A 14,618-nucleotide genomic window follows, 5' to 3' on the forward strand; every position below is an offset into this window, starting at 1 on the left:
GGAGCATAGAGTCCCCATGTTGGTGATGATCAGGTCCAGTATGTTTTCTCCTCTTGTGGGTGTGGCAACAAGTTGATCCATAGCATTTGAGTTTATAAATTCTAGGAACCTTTGGGCTAGGGTGTTGGAGCTAGAGTAATGCTCCCAGTCTATGTTAGGGTAGTTGAAGTCGCCCAATATAATGGTGTTTGGAGAGACCTTCATATTTTCCAGTGTTCTCAGGAAGGCCGAGTGGGGTTCCTGGGTTTGGGAGGGTGGTCTGTAGCAGGCTATAAACTGGAAGGCAGTTTTACCCACTGTTAGTTGCACATGGATAGTCTCTGATGCTTCGTGCTGTGCCACCAACCTGGAGGTGTGGGTATCTTTGACGAATATTGATACTCCCCCTCCTTTTGTGGTTCGGTCCAGGTTTTGGGGCCGAAAAACATGGTATGAGGTATAACCTGGTAGTGCTGGGGTGCTTTCGGGAGCTCTTTTACTGCACAGATATCGATGTTCTCCATGCTAAGGAGAGTTTTGAGTGCGTGCATCTTGAGGTTTAGACTTCTGGCGTTGAGTAGCATTACTCTTAGTTTCTTATCCCTTGTGATACCTATGGAGGTGGGTTTGTCTTTTGAGCCTTGCCTAAAAAAGGCACTATGGGGGTGGCAAGAGCCTTAGCAAATATCCGAAAGCTCAGGGGTGACTGGTCCAAGCCGTCCCTAGTGAAGCATCGTGGCTTGTCGAGCATGTCATCCCAGGCAGACAGGCATTGGATCCCTTTTGAATGACACCAATACTTAAGCCAATTGTTGAAATTGATCATCTCGTCTTCATATTGTGGCATCATTCTTGGTGAGGGTAAGATGCTACTCAAGGTCAGGGTCATACCGGCCTGGGCTACATGCTCAGAGAGCTCCTCTATGTCTCTTTTCATGTAGTCCAGGGAGGTATGTCTCAGGTCATTCACACCAGCATGGACAATGACTGAGTCATATTTGTACTTGCCTTGGAGTGACCTGAGTGCTTGTGTTATGTTGCGGATCCTAGCGCCCAACAGGCAGCTCACAGTGACCTTCTCCTTGTTCAGCCTGGTGAGCAGGACGTCAGTGTGCCTGACGATAGAGTCACCTATTACAAGTGTATCAGGTGTGTTGTTTAGCCTTAAGGGCTGTGACTGTTTGGCACACTGGCTTTGTGAGCTATGTGTTGCACGTGTTTTGTTTTGGGGTAGCTGTTGTTTGGGTGTCTGCTTTGGAGGTCTCTGCTGCTTAGGCAGATTTTTATTTAAAGCCTCTGAGTATGTTTTTGTGTGTTTATGTGTTTGGTTTGCTGTCATGGTAGGTCTATGTGAGACTGGAATTGTAGTGAGTGTGGTTTCCTTCTCCTCCTGACTGGTTACACCAGTACTGAGTTGAGAGAGCTTAGCCTCCAGTTTGGCTATAAGGTTGCATCTCTCACGTGTTGGAATTTGTTGGGAGGAGGAGAGGGTTGTCTGTGTACATGAGGCAGTTGTAACATTGCCTCAAGATTCCCAGATTCACCAGCTGGATCGGAGAGGAGATTGACAACTGACCTTTGGACATGCTAGAATAGTATTGGGAATTCCTTTATAATTGAAAAAAGGGCCAGTGGGGAACAAAGTACTCAAGGGGAGTTTGTGAGGGTGTAGTGCTTTTAATTTTTTAGTGCTGACTTATATAATTGCTTTAGTGAGCAAGTGCCAGGCTTTAGAGTGGGTATAGGGTGTTTATTATGAGAACTAGATCAGTTCTAAGGGAAAAAGTGAAGAGCAGACTTTGTGGAGCCGAGAATGGTTTAAACCCAATTAAGCGGCGCTGCCAGATGCTGTGCTATGCGCAAAATCATGCAAAGCCGCGCTAAAGCGGGTTTTATACAGGGGGACTTGAAAGAGATAGAAATTGGCCCAAAACAGCCAATAGACTACCAGATTCTTGTGCTGGGAACACTCCTCCAGGGATAGATAGGCTGCTCCAAGCTCCCCACTGCCACTGGTGAACAAAGAAGCCTCCCTTTATCCAAGAAAGGAAATGGGCAACACAGGAACTTTCCAAAAGTCCAGAATACAGCAAAGCCTGTATTTGGACTACTCTAGGTCAGGAAAGACGAGAAACAAGGATAATTTTTTTTTTGCAACGAACAGCAGGAAAATGCAATAAATATGTAACACAGGCTAGCGCACTTGAGTGTGTAGCCGCAACAGGTAAAAGCAACAAACAGGACAAACTTTAAAAGTGCAGGTGCAAAAACAACTTTAAACAGTTTAAAACAGTTCAAGAAGCATAAATACTTGCAGTTTAGCTAGATCGGACAGTCACCCAGGTAGTAGCAGGAAAACAAACACTTTTATCAGGTTAGCAGTTGCTCTTTTAGCCTCTCTGCTGCTAGCACCACTCTGCAGGACCACAAGAAGCTTGGCTGAGTAGTAACAAGCGCAAAAACCTCGCCAAAGTGGGTTTTATACAGGGGGACTTGAAAGAGCTAGAAATTGGCCCGACACGGCCAATAGACTACCAGATTCTTGTGCTGGGAACACTCCTCCAGGGATAGATAGGCTGCTCCAAGCTCCCCACTTGCTCCTTGCTAACCCGCTTCAAGAGAAACCTTGGCGAGTGGATGGGAAACAGAAAGTTTACCCCAGGGATCACTTCGATGGTTCTGCTGGACAGAGGCACAGGGAACTAATCTACGGGGGCGTGAAAGACAACACATTCCGGCTAGGCTTATAAACGCCTTCGGGCAGATAGCCTAGCACCTACCTATGAACCTCTGAACCAGTACTGACTCATGTTTAACTGACACAGCCACCAAAACAAAACAATTACATCATGCATACCTTTTCCCCCATGAAAGCATACATGAAGCATGAAGAAATTAAACTTGCCTGCACACAGTATTTTAATGGTGAGAAAGTATTTATGTGTATTAGGAAGTAAACTCAGCTACTTGTAAATTATTTCTGACATCCAACCAATGGCTCACGTTTTTATCCTAAATCTGCAAGCAGTTTCTTTGAGGCTGAGGCTGTTTGTCACTGGTCCTTAGACTCTTTGAAACCACAATCTACATATTGTTCAGTTCTATTAACATGACGTGGCTTTGGAAATGATTCAGGTTACAATTCTTGGGATCAGGTAACTGTAATATTGCAGGAGACCTTACTGTAAACACAACTGGCAATAATTTAGGGCAATAGATGCTCATCCAACAATTGTGCGTTCAGTGTCCCTAACAACTTTCTCAACACATTTGCGGATTTATAAACCAAAGTAGCAAGCAAAGAGTGTGCTTGTTATATGTCTTCAGAGCCCGGGACAACTAAAAATAATCAAAAGCCATCACCTCAAATCATGGACACTTTAAAAATGTAAGCACTATTAACAGAATAAGAGAACGTGAATTAACACGCATTTTTCGAAGTAAATGAAGCCCAGTAAATCTAATGCTTATTACCAAGAGAAATCCACCACATTTTTGAGCTAAAAATCAGGGACAAGATGAAATGTATTTAAATGTTTTATAGCCATCATTTTGCTACAATCGATTAAAGACACCTTTTGAAGTGAGAATGTCAAAGTGAAAATACACTCCTGATCGTTGTCTGTTGCTTTCTGTGGTGGTGCGGAGCGTTTACTACTGTACATTTAAACTATGTCTCCAAGATGCGTGTCATTTTTTTCTGAGTTAGACTTAGTTGCTCGTCCTCTAGCGGTACTGCAGACCAGGTTCATTTTAATTTACTGAGAAAATGACCAATTTCAACATTTTTTACAACGACCGGTTTACACCTAATACTCGAAAGAAATTAATTTCAGTGACTTTAGAAAGTATAAAGTTACGCAACAGTTACTTTTTTTTCAAATCCCTAAAGTTCTTTCTGTGGCTAGGAAGAATACAATAAACAGGGGTATGAAGATTACCTCTGGTCATAGCCACTGTTTCCTTGCAAAAACAAAGATTCAGCAAAGGGTTCCTAACGTAAACAAATACCAATGAGATTCTTGTCAGTCACAAAATTCCTTCTCACCAGAAAGTGAGAAGACGCGATGCCAGAACTCCTATATTTCTATACTGCTGAATTCCAAACTTCTCTGCTGAAAATGTTTCACAGCGAAACACCTAATGCTGAAACTATTTGCTTACACATGTAATTTTAACAAAGGAGTTTTACATGTTGCCTTCCCGAAAAGAACTTCAGTGCCGGCCATCCGAATACACTATACTGCCAAAAAAACCTCCAGAAACATAACGTGCCTTCCATACAAATTAGAGTGCGGTCTGTACAGTAATAACGTGAATTGTTCATCTTCAGATAGTTATGATACATAACTGAAGAGTATACATTTATCTTGATGTCCCAATAAAATAAATACAACAGCACGAGCACTACAATCATAAAAATAGCAAATAAACGCTATTACGTTAAGATACATAATCCTAGACTGCAAGAAATACTTGAGCATTTTACCTTCTATATACTCAAGGGCTGCCTATATGCAGTTTGATCAAATTCATGTTACTCATGTTTTCTGCACAAGTTAATAAATGCTATGAATTTATTTATTTTTTGCTTCAGTCTAATTCATTTAGCTAACCTGGTATTTTGCAGAGCAGAACACGGATTTGTGTCTTTCTCCATCCATGAAAGCTACATCGAGCAGCTATCTCTCGTATTGCCGTACTCCATTTCTATATAAATAAAAACAACAACAAAAGAAATGTTCCACTTCTAAGGAGTACCAAATACAGCACTTCATCCAAGCCGCGGAACAAAATACGAATACGTCAATTATTGACTGACAGCTCAGTCTCCAGCAGCTGGTTATAGTATCCGCCGGGTCGCCTGGCACTAACGGAAGTGACGTACTGGTTGGGAGGGCGAGCAATTGTTTTGATAGCAATTGATAGTGGGCACTACCAATGGAAATTCCAGTATAAAATGTTTATAGAGTCTTAGAACCTGTTTTAAGCTACTGTGAGGGTTTATTTGTGATTTGAAGTGACAATTCTTAATCTCTTGTGTGGGAAAACGCCTGATATGGCAAGATGCTTCGTCTATATAAAAGAAATTGTAAAATAATTATTCTTACTTTGTGGGTTGCAGCCATAGCTCTCAACCTTACATCTCTAAAATGAGGAACACTAGCCCTCATAATGTGGAACACATACTAATGAATTACTAACAACTTCAACTAGGAAGGTCATAGGATGGTTAAAATATGCTGTTTTTTTATTTATAAAGAAGATATTTTAATGAATTAATATGATTCATTTCAATTTACACTGGATTTCACTAAACAAAATTCCTAACAGTGAATCTGTGACAAGAGTTTTTCAATGTGGAACTTTGAGGAACATGAACATTTTAAGACCCCAAATGAGGTGCGTTCCTCGTAATGATGTACACTTGAGAGGTATGGTTGCAGCTTCAGCTTCTAATTGAAGTGATGCTGCTACTGTTTTTTTCTCTTAGTCTGTCTTTATTTTGATTATGCAGTGGCCAGGAGAAGAAATTATGTCATTTAGGCAGCATATTGAGAGTGGTTTGTCAGGTATGTTCGCTTTTAAGATGTACTAGCATAACTCTCAACTTCTTTCATCAAGAGTCTGAGACAAAGCCTAAACTAATGGGAGAACAAATTTTAAATATCACTAATTCGCTTAATAAGTTAATAGAACAGAATGCTTTGTATCATCATGCATTTTCTACCTGGCCAGATAGTTCAGCTCCAGTGGATAAGCCGCTGCCTTCTCTGCTCTTTTTGCTTTAGTTGGTGGTTAGAGCTGCAGTGAGAGATCCGGTCACATTTCCTGGCACTTCCTAAAGAATGAACCCCTGTTTTTTATTCTCTCTCTCTCTCTCTATCTTTCTGTCTGTCTGCGTTCCTGCACTTTCAACTTTCTTTGCATACTACTAGGTTACAGTGATGCAAAGTAGTTTTCATAATATAGCCTATTGAAAAAGTGGGCGGCCGCGGTGGTGCAGCGGTTAGCGTTGCCGCCTCACAGCAACAGGTTCTCCGGTTCGATTTTCAGCTGGGGTGCCTTCTGTGTGGAGTCTGCATGTCCTCCCTGTGGTCGCGTGGGTTTCCTCCGGGTGCTCCGGTTTCCTCCCACATCCCAAAGACATGCTGTAGGTGGATTGGACACTCTAAATTTGCCCTAAGTATGAGTGTGTGCTTGTGTGTGCCTTCTGTGGAAGGTTGGGCGCCGGGCTGGCAACTCGACACCATAAAACTCCACTGCCAATCATGAGCGGACAGGTGATCCGCTGTGGCGACCCCTAACCGGGAAAAGCCAGAAGAAGAAGAAAAAGTGCATCTGTAAAGTCCCACAGTGCTTCACAAAGTTGTTTCCCACATTGTGTCATTGTATCTTACATAAAGTCTTATTTTTTGAGTTAAATTTATTTGAAACAAAATTTGTGATAGTGTGTGAAAGCACTGTGTGGTGCAGCAGGATGATGGAAGATACTGAAAGTATTGTGGAAATTGTGAGTTTTGAAGAAAAGATGAGAGCTGGTACAACTTGGGAGGTGCAACGCAAAGTAATAGGGTGTGATGCTGATGCAAAGAATTTAAATCTACTTAATGTTTGATGGGTGTTGGAAGAGAGTCATCTGATTCATGGTAATGTATGGAACATTATTCTGGTTGTATATGATCACAGGCAGTAACTGGAATTGAGCTGCTGAGTTCCTACATGACTGTTAAGTTACCATGGTGACAGTGAAGCAGCTAGTTGATGAGATTCACAATAAAACAAATGAAATAGCAGGACAGTTAATATAAGTAGAAGAAGCCATTGGCTGCAATGGAGGCTAAGGCTTGGAGGAAAATTTAAGCTTGATTTTATTGTTGGATAAAGGAAGTTATTGTTGTAATGGTCTGTCTGACAAAACAAAGATGTGTTAGACTGGTATCATGACTGCTTGTTTAAGACTGAAAAAAATGTAATTACCGTTGACTGAAATCTATAAGAAGTGAGCAAGCTGAAACTTACATCTATTTTGGGTTGTGTTATGAAAAGATGTGCAGGTTTTGTGGCAATTATAGCAGCTGGGAATGTAATTTGCAGTTGCTAGTAGACCTGTGTTTATTAAGCAACATTTTAGCAACAAATTCAATTAGATTAGGCCATTTTGGAATGTAAGGGACATATACTGATATAAATATTGACTTTTTCTGCAATATTGAAGGTTTATTGGACTGGTGATATGTTTCAAATTTTAAATGCAGTGGAGGAGACAACTAAGATGACAAATTGTTATCTAAATGCTTCTTATGAAGATGCTGCTATAGATTATGTTGGGATTTTTAAATTTGAGGACAGTATAAGTTCAGTAAAAGTAGAAAATAAATGTTAAGAACAAGAAGATGCAAGATTTTCTGTGCTGCTGATGTTGCATTAGTGTTTGAAAGGAGGAGTGCTACTATTTTAAATAATTTGAATGGAAAAAGTCAGCAGTATTTTCCTTATTACACCTGTTGTGTGAAAATTGAAAAAGATAATCCCCCGGATTTACTAATCTTCCGTGTAGGACTAGATTAGTCTTACACGGAAGCGCCAGTGTAAGCGTATGATAGCAGCGTGCCATACATATTAATGAGGGCACGCTGCCTCAACTCTAAAGCTTACATGGAGTGTGGACAAGTATAGGGGGCGTGTCGGACTGCCGAGCAGTCCAAAAATCCACGCCCCTGCAATGAAGAAATGCCACAATTACCAGTTACATGAGTGAGTCCGCTCACATGTGTACAATGTAACACTACACTCCCCATATGTTAAACAACTTACAAAATTAAAAATAAAAATAATTTTTTTCTTTCTTCCGATATAGCTGCCCATAGTTGCGTGGGTTTGCGCGGGTTTGCCCATTGCTTAGCTACAGTTAGCAGCTTAGACACCAGAAGAGGATAATAAGAAAAATATATGTAAATTAAGCAATATAGCGATAGCATAGTGGTTAGAGCCTTCGCGCAAAGAGGAGGCATTCCCGGTTCGAGTCCCACTACTGCACGTTCCATTTTCTGTGGGTAATCTGTATACAAAAATATTTCCTGACATTTTTTATGTATAAGTTTTGTAAAAAGCATTGAAATGTTAAATGTAGTAGTGAACGAATTATATATATATATATATATATATATATATATATATATATATATATATGAAGGTGCAATGGTTATGCATTCTGAGGCACAAGTACCCTATTTTAAGCACTATAAAGCACTGCTAAGCACATTTTACCATTATTGAGCATGTTTAAATACAATTGCACATAGCTGCACACCAGCACAACCGCAACGTATTTGCACATAGCTGCGCACCGCCTAACCAGCGCAACCGCAACATATTTGTGCGTAGTTGCGCACTGCGCTAACTAGTGCAATGTCAGGCGAAGTCGGGCAAAGCTGAGCAAAGTCGGGTAAACACGCTCACACCTGCTTTACTGTTCCTTAACTAGTCAGGTCTGCCCAGCATGAAAATAAAAAGCAGTGACAGGGCACGAACTCAGGATACTGTGCATTATAGTCACAGTACTTAACCACTAAGCCATGATAGCATTTCACAAACATGCACTTTCAACAGACACATATCTATCAAAGGAATTTTAAACATTGCCAACATCAGCTAAGCAGGCGTGACTACAGCTGAGTTTTTCTAAAACTGGCCAATCACAAATAAGTGCGGGAAATTAGGCATATTTAAGCTCCACAGGTGGGAATACTTGCTATGACTGGTTGTAGCTTCCTTCTACAGTCAGCATGGCTAGTGTTGGTGAAGGCACTCGATTTAGAGTGCAACTCTGGGGCATCCAGGAGTCCAAAATTATGGTTTGGCTCCTCATCCACAAACATGAGGAAAGACTCCTGCGGGGCCAGTACCAGGGTACCCAATATAAAACGGAGGCCTGGAACAGTCTTTCCCATGATCTCACCAGTGCCACTGGTGTTCCTCGGACTGGTGAGCAGGTCAGGCACCATTATTCTGACCTGAAACGACATAGGGAGGATGAACTGGACCAGTGGATTCAGAAATCCCATACGATGCCTAATGGCCCAGTAGTGAGTAAGTAGCCATTGTATTAAGTAGTTAAGAATTGCTATGCTTGTCTATACTATGGATAGGTTTGTCTCATTATCACTGTATTTACTTCACAGCTGCAGGTGACTGGGCTATGAACCAGCAAGCCCATGAATATAGGCTGCAAAGGCTGCATCATGAGACAGGTTAGTAATTATTCTGCATGTACTGTTATATAAAATAAATGAGAGAGCCTTCAAAAAGTCTTTTAACCCAATAAATAAAGGTGTAATAATCCTTTAATAAATGTATGATTCATGGACTGCATCTGTGTCATTTTCTTTGATATGTTGTTGCACTGTTGCATTCTACAAATAGCAGTGTTGTATTAAGCAGTGTCGACCCACACTTGGGTAGGCCCATATAAATTGGATGAAGGGAGTGCCAGTAGCTTGTATGCATATGTACAGCCCTCAACTGTTGGTTCATGCCCAGCATGTACAGGTTAATCTGGCACATGAGTAGCTTGGTATTGTGTTCCCCAGAAATGTCAGTGTGCTGCCAGAAATGTAAGGAGCTGTTAACATATAACTGATACTTTCACCTGAACACATCTAGATAATTATATGAAAGTAGATCTGTCAGTGTACCATCTTAGCAGTAGTGTGTGTGAGCAACTCTCAAAATATGTTGCAGTAACATCTGCATCTTGGACAGTTTGTATGTAAGATACAGCTCATGTATATAATGATCTAGCAAAATCCAATTGCACAATATAAGGACATTGGGTAGTGTAATAATACATGTAAGGGACATATAACTGCAGTTAATAGGAATGTAGTGAAAACTAGAAGGATATATAAGTTGTTAATTGAGCTATATTTTCCCACCCTACTGTATGTGCATAAAAATGCAATTCCACACCTCAATCGGTATGTCTAATCTCAAAAAACATTTGTTGGGACATATGTCCTATTGGTTTATAAATATTTGCATTTATTTCTATGCATCTGCCCTGTTAAAATACCACAATATTGTTGGCATGTTGCCATCAATTCAACCTGCATGCTGTTGTAATGTCCACTATTGTTCTCTATATGCATGCGTTCTGCTTGCTTTTCAACTGTTGAAAATCTGGTGTGTTGGTTTAATGGGAATACTTCTGCATGCTGTTATAACTAATTTGGAATGCTGTTGACTGTTTCTAACCCATATCTTTATTAAACTCTCCAAAACATAGTTCGTATGGGAAGGCCGGTCCCAGCGGACCTACCTGTCCCACCTCACCTGGCCATGGCACCAGCAGATCTGATGCCCAGCCTGAGACCTCCTCCTCCATTGGCCCTGTGCCACCTTCGGGTGGAAGCACTGCAGGGGATGGGGCTCGCCCCCCCCCGTGCAAGCATGGGTGGAGGGGCACCTATCACCCTTCAAACGGTCCGGGCTGTGGAGCATAGAGAGATTGAATGTTCTGTTGCAGAAACTCTATGCCAGCTTGAGGCCTGAGTGGCGCAACTCCCGGGTCAGCCTTCCCCTCCTACACAGCCCCCAGCACAGCCACCCTCTGGGCCGTGAAGGTGCAGTGGTGACTGCCCATGGCTGGGGAACTCAGTCCCACTTTTTCCATCTGGGGGCTCATGGGCTTGTGATTTCCAAACATACCTCCCCGTCAAAGGTGCTCACCCACCACATGTCATATACCGCCCTTGTATGCGTCTTGTTTATCTTGTCTGTTTACCTCCCCAACCTACCTCCCCAAATATACCTACTTCCCCCTACCCCACATTCCACTCTCACCTGAAAAAAAAAGGGCAATCTGCTCCCAAAAAAAAAATTACTCCCCATACATAGCTGCCCATTTTGCACACATGTCCACTGGACACATGAAATGTTATTTAATTGGCATTACAACATACTTTGTTGTCCTCACCCCTCTCTCAGGGGTTGAAGGGTTAGTGCCAACTTCACCCCACTCTCACTCCCTAAAGGGCCCATCTCAATACCAAAAGATTGCCAAATTCTGATAATCATGGCCACACAGGTAGAAACCGCACTCTCCAAAGCTAAAAATGCAGCATCCATGGGACCAGATGACATCCTAGGCTGTGTACTACATGAACTACAAAATGAACTGGCACCTCACTTAAGTGTCATGTTTAATCATAGCCTCACCTCAGGCTTCATGCCCACTGAGTGGCGCACAGCTACAATTATCCCACTCCACAAGGGAGGATCCACCTTGGATCCCGGGAACTACCGTCCCATCAGTCTGACAAGCCTGATTTGCAAGGGCATGGAACGTAATATCATGGAACTTATAAACATAGACATTGGCAACCTTCAAACACTGGACCCCACCCAGTTTGGGTTTGTGAAGGGCCGATCTTATCTCCTGAATCTGATTGACTTCTTCGAATCAGTCTCCAGAGCTGTGGACGAGAGTAAGGCAGTCCACACAGCCTATCTGGACCTCGCCAAGGCCTTTGACATCATCCCCCCACTCTGGAATCATAGATAAACTTACTAAGCTGAGCATAAATCCCTATGTCACTCAATGGGTTGCTAACTGGCTTACTGACAGAACCCAGACAGTAAAAGTAGCTGACTCCAAATCCAGCTCCAGACAAGTGACAAGTGGAGTACCTCAGGGTTCAGTCCTGGGACCACTCTTGTTTGGCATCTACGTCTCTGAAGTACAGGCCAACACTAAGGGACTCTGGCTAACAAAGTTTGCAGATGACTGCAAACTGGGAGCCATTATTGAATCCCAAATGATGTGGATATTCTACAAAAGGGCCTTACAGAAACAGATGCCTGGTGCCAGAGCCATGGGCTCAAGCTTAATGCCAAGAAATGTATAGTTATCCCCTTTGGAAAAAAACATGTACCCATGAATTACCACATAAGGTGGCAGGACACTAAACATTGAAAGTGTGATGAGAGACTTAGGGACACAGGTGGACAGTGGTCTCACTTTTGATAACCACATTGCCACAATAGTCAGGAAATCCTTCTATGTGGCACACCTCATCACTAAGTGCTTTTCATCCAGAAAAAAGGAGGTCATTGTCCCACTGTACTCATCCCTCATTAGACCCATTATAGAGTATAATGGCCCATTTGGTATGTACCTCACAAGACATCTGCAACAGCTTGAAAGGCCACAGAAATACCTCACTAAAAGAATCACAGGCCTAAAGCAGATGCATATACTGACCGTCTAAAAAAAACTCCAGCTATACTCTGTGGCATATTGTCTACTCAGAGGCAATCTCTGCTTAACATACAAGGCCATGTCAAACCCTGAGCTGTTGGACATGCTCCACTTAAAGAAATCCCAATCCCTCAGAGCCACACGCTCCAGGGATCTAAACCTTGTCATCACAATGAACAGAACGTGCTGGAGGGATAGGTTCCTGACCCAGAGACTCCCCATACTCTGGAATAGACTGCCCATACATATCAAGCAGAGCGCCTCATTGGCCCTCTTCAAAAGGAACCTTGATGATTGGATGGGAGATAGGAAATTCACCCCGGGGATCATGTCAGTCACCCTTCTAGACAGGGGCCTGGAGAAGTAAATATTGTGGGAAGAAATATCCAGGGAATTGTTATGGCTAGGCTTGAATAGGCCCTAGGGCCGATAGAGTAGTACCAACCTATGAACCTATATCTACCTCCAAATTTATTGCATATGCACAGCTGTTGCTGTTGAAGAAATGGGCAGCTATGGGCCTTCCCTACACCCGTCCTGCACATCCCGAGCTATTTTCCATACTGTCTTTCCCTCTTTGTACCCCCTTTTCACCACTTTCCTATCTCCCCATTTTTTTCTTTCAAAGAAATTAGCACGGGGGTGAGCGGGAGTAAGCACTATTAAGCATTAGTGAGCAGGTTTGTGCAGGTTTGCGCTTGTTTGCGGTTAGCTAAGCAATGCGCAGCAATTCACAAACCCGCTTACAACAGCTTAAAAGTGCTTTAGTCACTCTGTATGTGAGGGCCATTGTTCTGCTCAGGAACAATTTAAAACACCTCTGTAAGTCTCGAACCCTGGACCTTGCACACACTACACAACATGAAGTACCACTAAGCCACAATAGATATACATCAAGTCGGTGCTTAAATAATTATATCATGCATCAGAATGAGTGAATGTAAAGGAAAATTAGGAATACCATACCACACAACTTGTTCTGTGGATGTTGACCAACAGTTGTTGTGGGATTACATTACATGACTGTGATAAGAGAAGCAGCCATTCTAGCAGGAAATAATGTTACACCATCACTTTACAACCCCACACAGTATCACAGCAGAACAAACACTGACATATCTGTTTAGGGCAGAGGCCATACCACTCATCTGTCCCTAATTTTCTGAGATGTCCCTGATTTTGACACAAATTCTAGCTCTGTTCCTCTGAATCCCTCCTAAAACTACTGACTTTGGGCAGAAAGGTGGTGAATTACACTTAATGAATAATGACAATAATTAAGAGTTAGACACTTATTTTACTTCAGAAAATGTGTATTAATTCATATGCTGTGATTCTCTCAATGTTTCAACTTAATGGCACTAATATTTTAAAGGTGTCCCTGACTTTTTCTGGACTTTTCCCTGAGTCTGTTCAAATATGTACCTGATTGTTTGAGAGGTCTGGCAGAGGCAGAAGCACAGAGGCATATTAGCCTTTCTGCTGTTACACACTGCAAATAGCTTTGGAAGGAGTTTCAGAAGCATACCCTTATGTAGGAATACAACACTGAAATACAAATTGATGTAGCCATGTACTGGTAGCAACCAACTATAAGAATGCCATTGCTCTATCGCTGAAAAGACATGTGTGGTGCACAGACAAAAAATAACAGGCTATTCTCTGGATATCATGTGGATAGGTCCACAGTTGGGAGTTATGCAGACAGACTACTTGCCTTGATAAACTAACATGTACACAGCAACCCTGTAAGTCCAGCAATATAAAATCCACACAATACTACTTACGCTCTCTGTACTTCTGCAACCCTACCCAAATGTAGAATATACCTGTGTGTGCAGGGTCTACCAAGGATGTAGGCAAGCATACTCACTGTACTGAAATGTGTCCAGTTTTCTTCGCAGCTCGTGCTAATGTCAACACTAAAAAAGCACAAACTGCTTAGAACTGAGTAAATGAATATTCACAGTATAGCAGTTCACAAACAATTCTTGTGCCAAAGGAATACATCTCTATAACTATCTTTGTATGGCAGTTAATTGTAACAGTTGAAAAGAAAGTACATCTTTCCATGTATTTTAGGGTAGCATTTTGAGGGGTGTGTACATTTCTACACTGACGAGTGGGTACTGGAAGCAACAACATTTGGTCTGAGTACAAAATGTATATCTCTGGCTACACCCCTGGCTTCTGATATAAGAACTATACCAACCTTCTATCTTAAACAATGATGTCCACACCAAACAAGGATGATCTCCATATTGGAAAGCTGAAAGGGCCACACCTACATGAATCAGCAATTTATAGTACTGGGTTGCTATGACAGTGATTACTGCAATTACTACACAGAAGGCTGCATGCAATTAGCAAATGGTGG

General features: G+C 42.0%; 1 protein-coding gene across 1 annotated transcript in view; it reads right to left on the minus strand.

Annotated features, from left to right (window-relative positions):
• PXYLP1 (2-phosphoxylose phosphatase 1) overlaps nucleotides 1-4,830 on the minus strand; it is a 910,146-nt gene extending 905,316 nt beyond the window's left edge. The window contains exon 1 of the mRNA XM_044070169.1: nucleotides 4,596-4,830. The gene's annotated coding sequence lies outside the window, so the exon portion shown is untranslated. The remainder of the gene's footprint in view (nucleotides 1-4,595) is intronic.
• Nucleotides 4,831-14,618: the final 9,788 nt, after the last annotated feature.

Source organism: Protopterus annectens, chromosome 4.part1, assembly GCF_019279795.1.
Source record: "Protopterus annectens isolate FY-2018-M chromosome 4.part1, PAN1.0, whole genome shotgun sequence".
Lineage (NCBI taxonomy): Eukaryota > Metazoa > Chordata > Ceratodontiformes > Protopteridae > Protopterus > Protopterus annectens.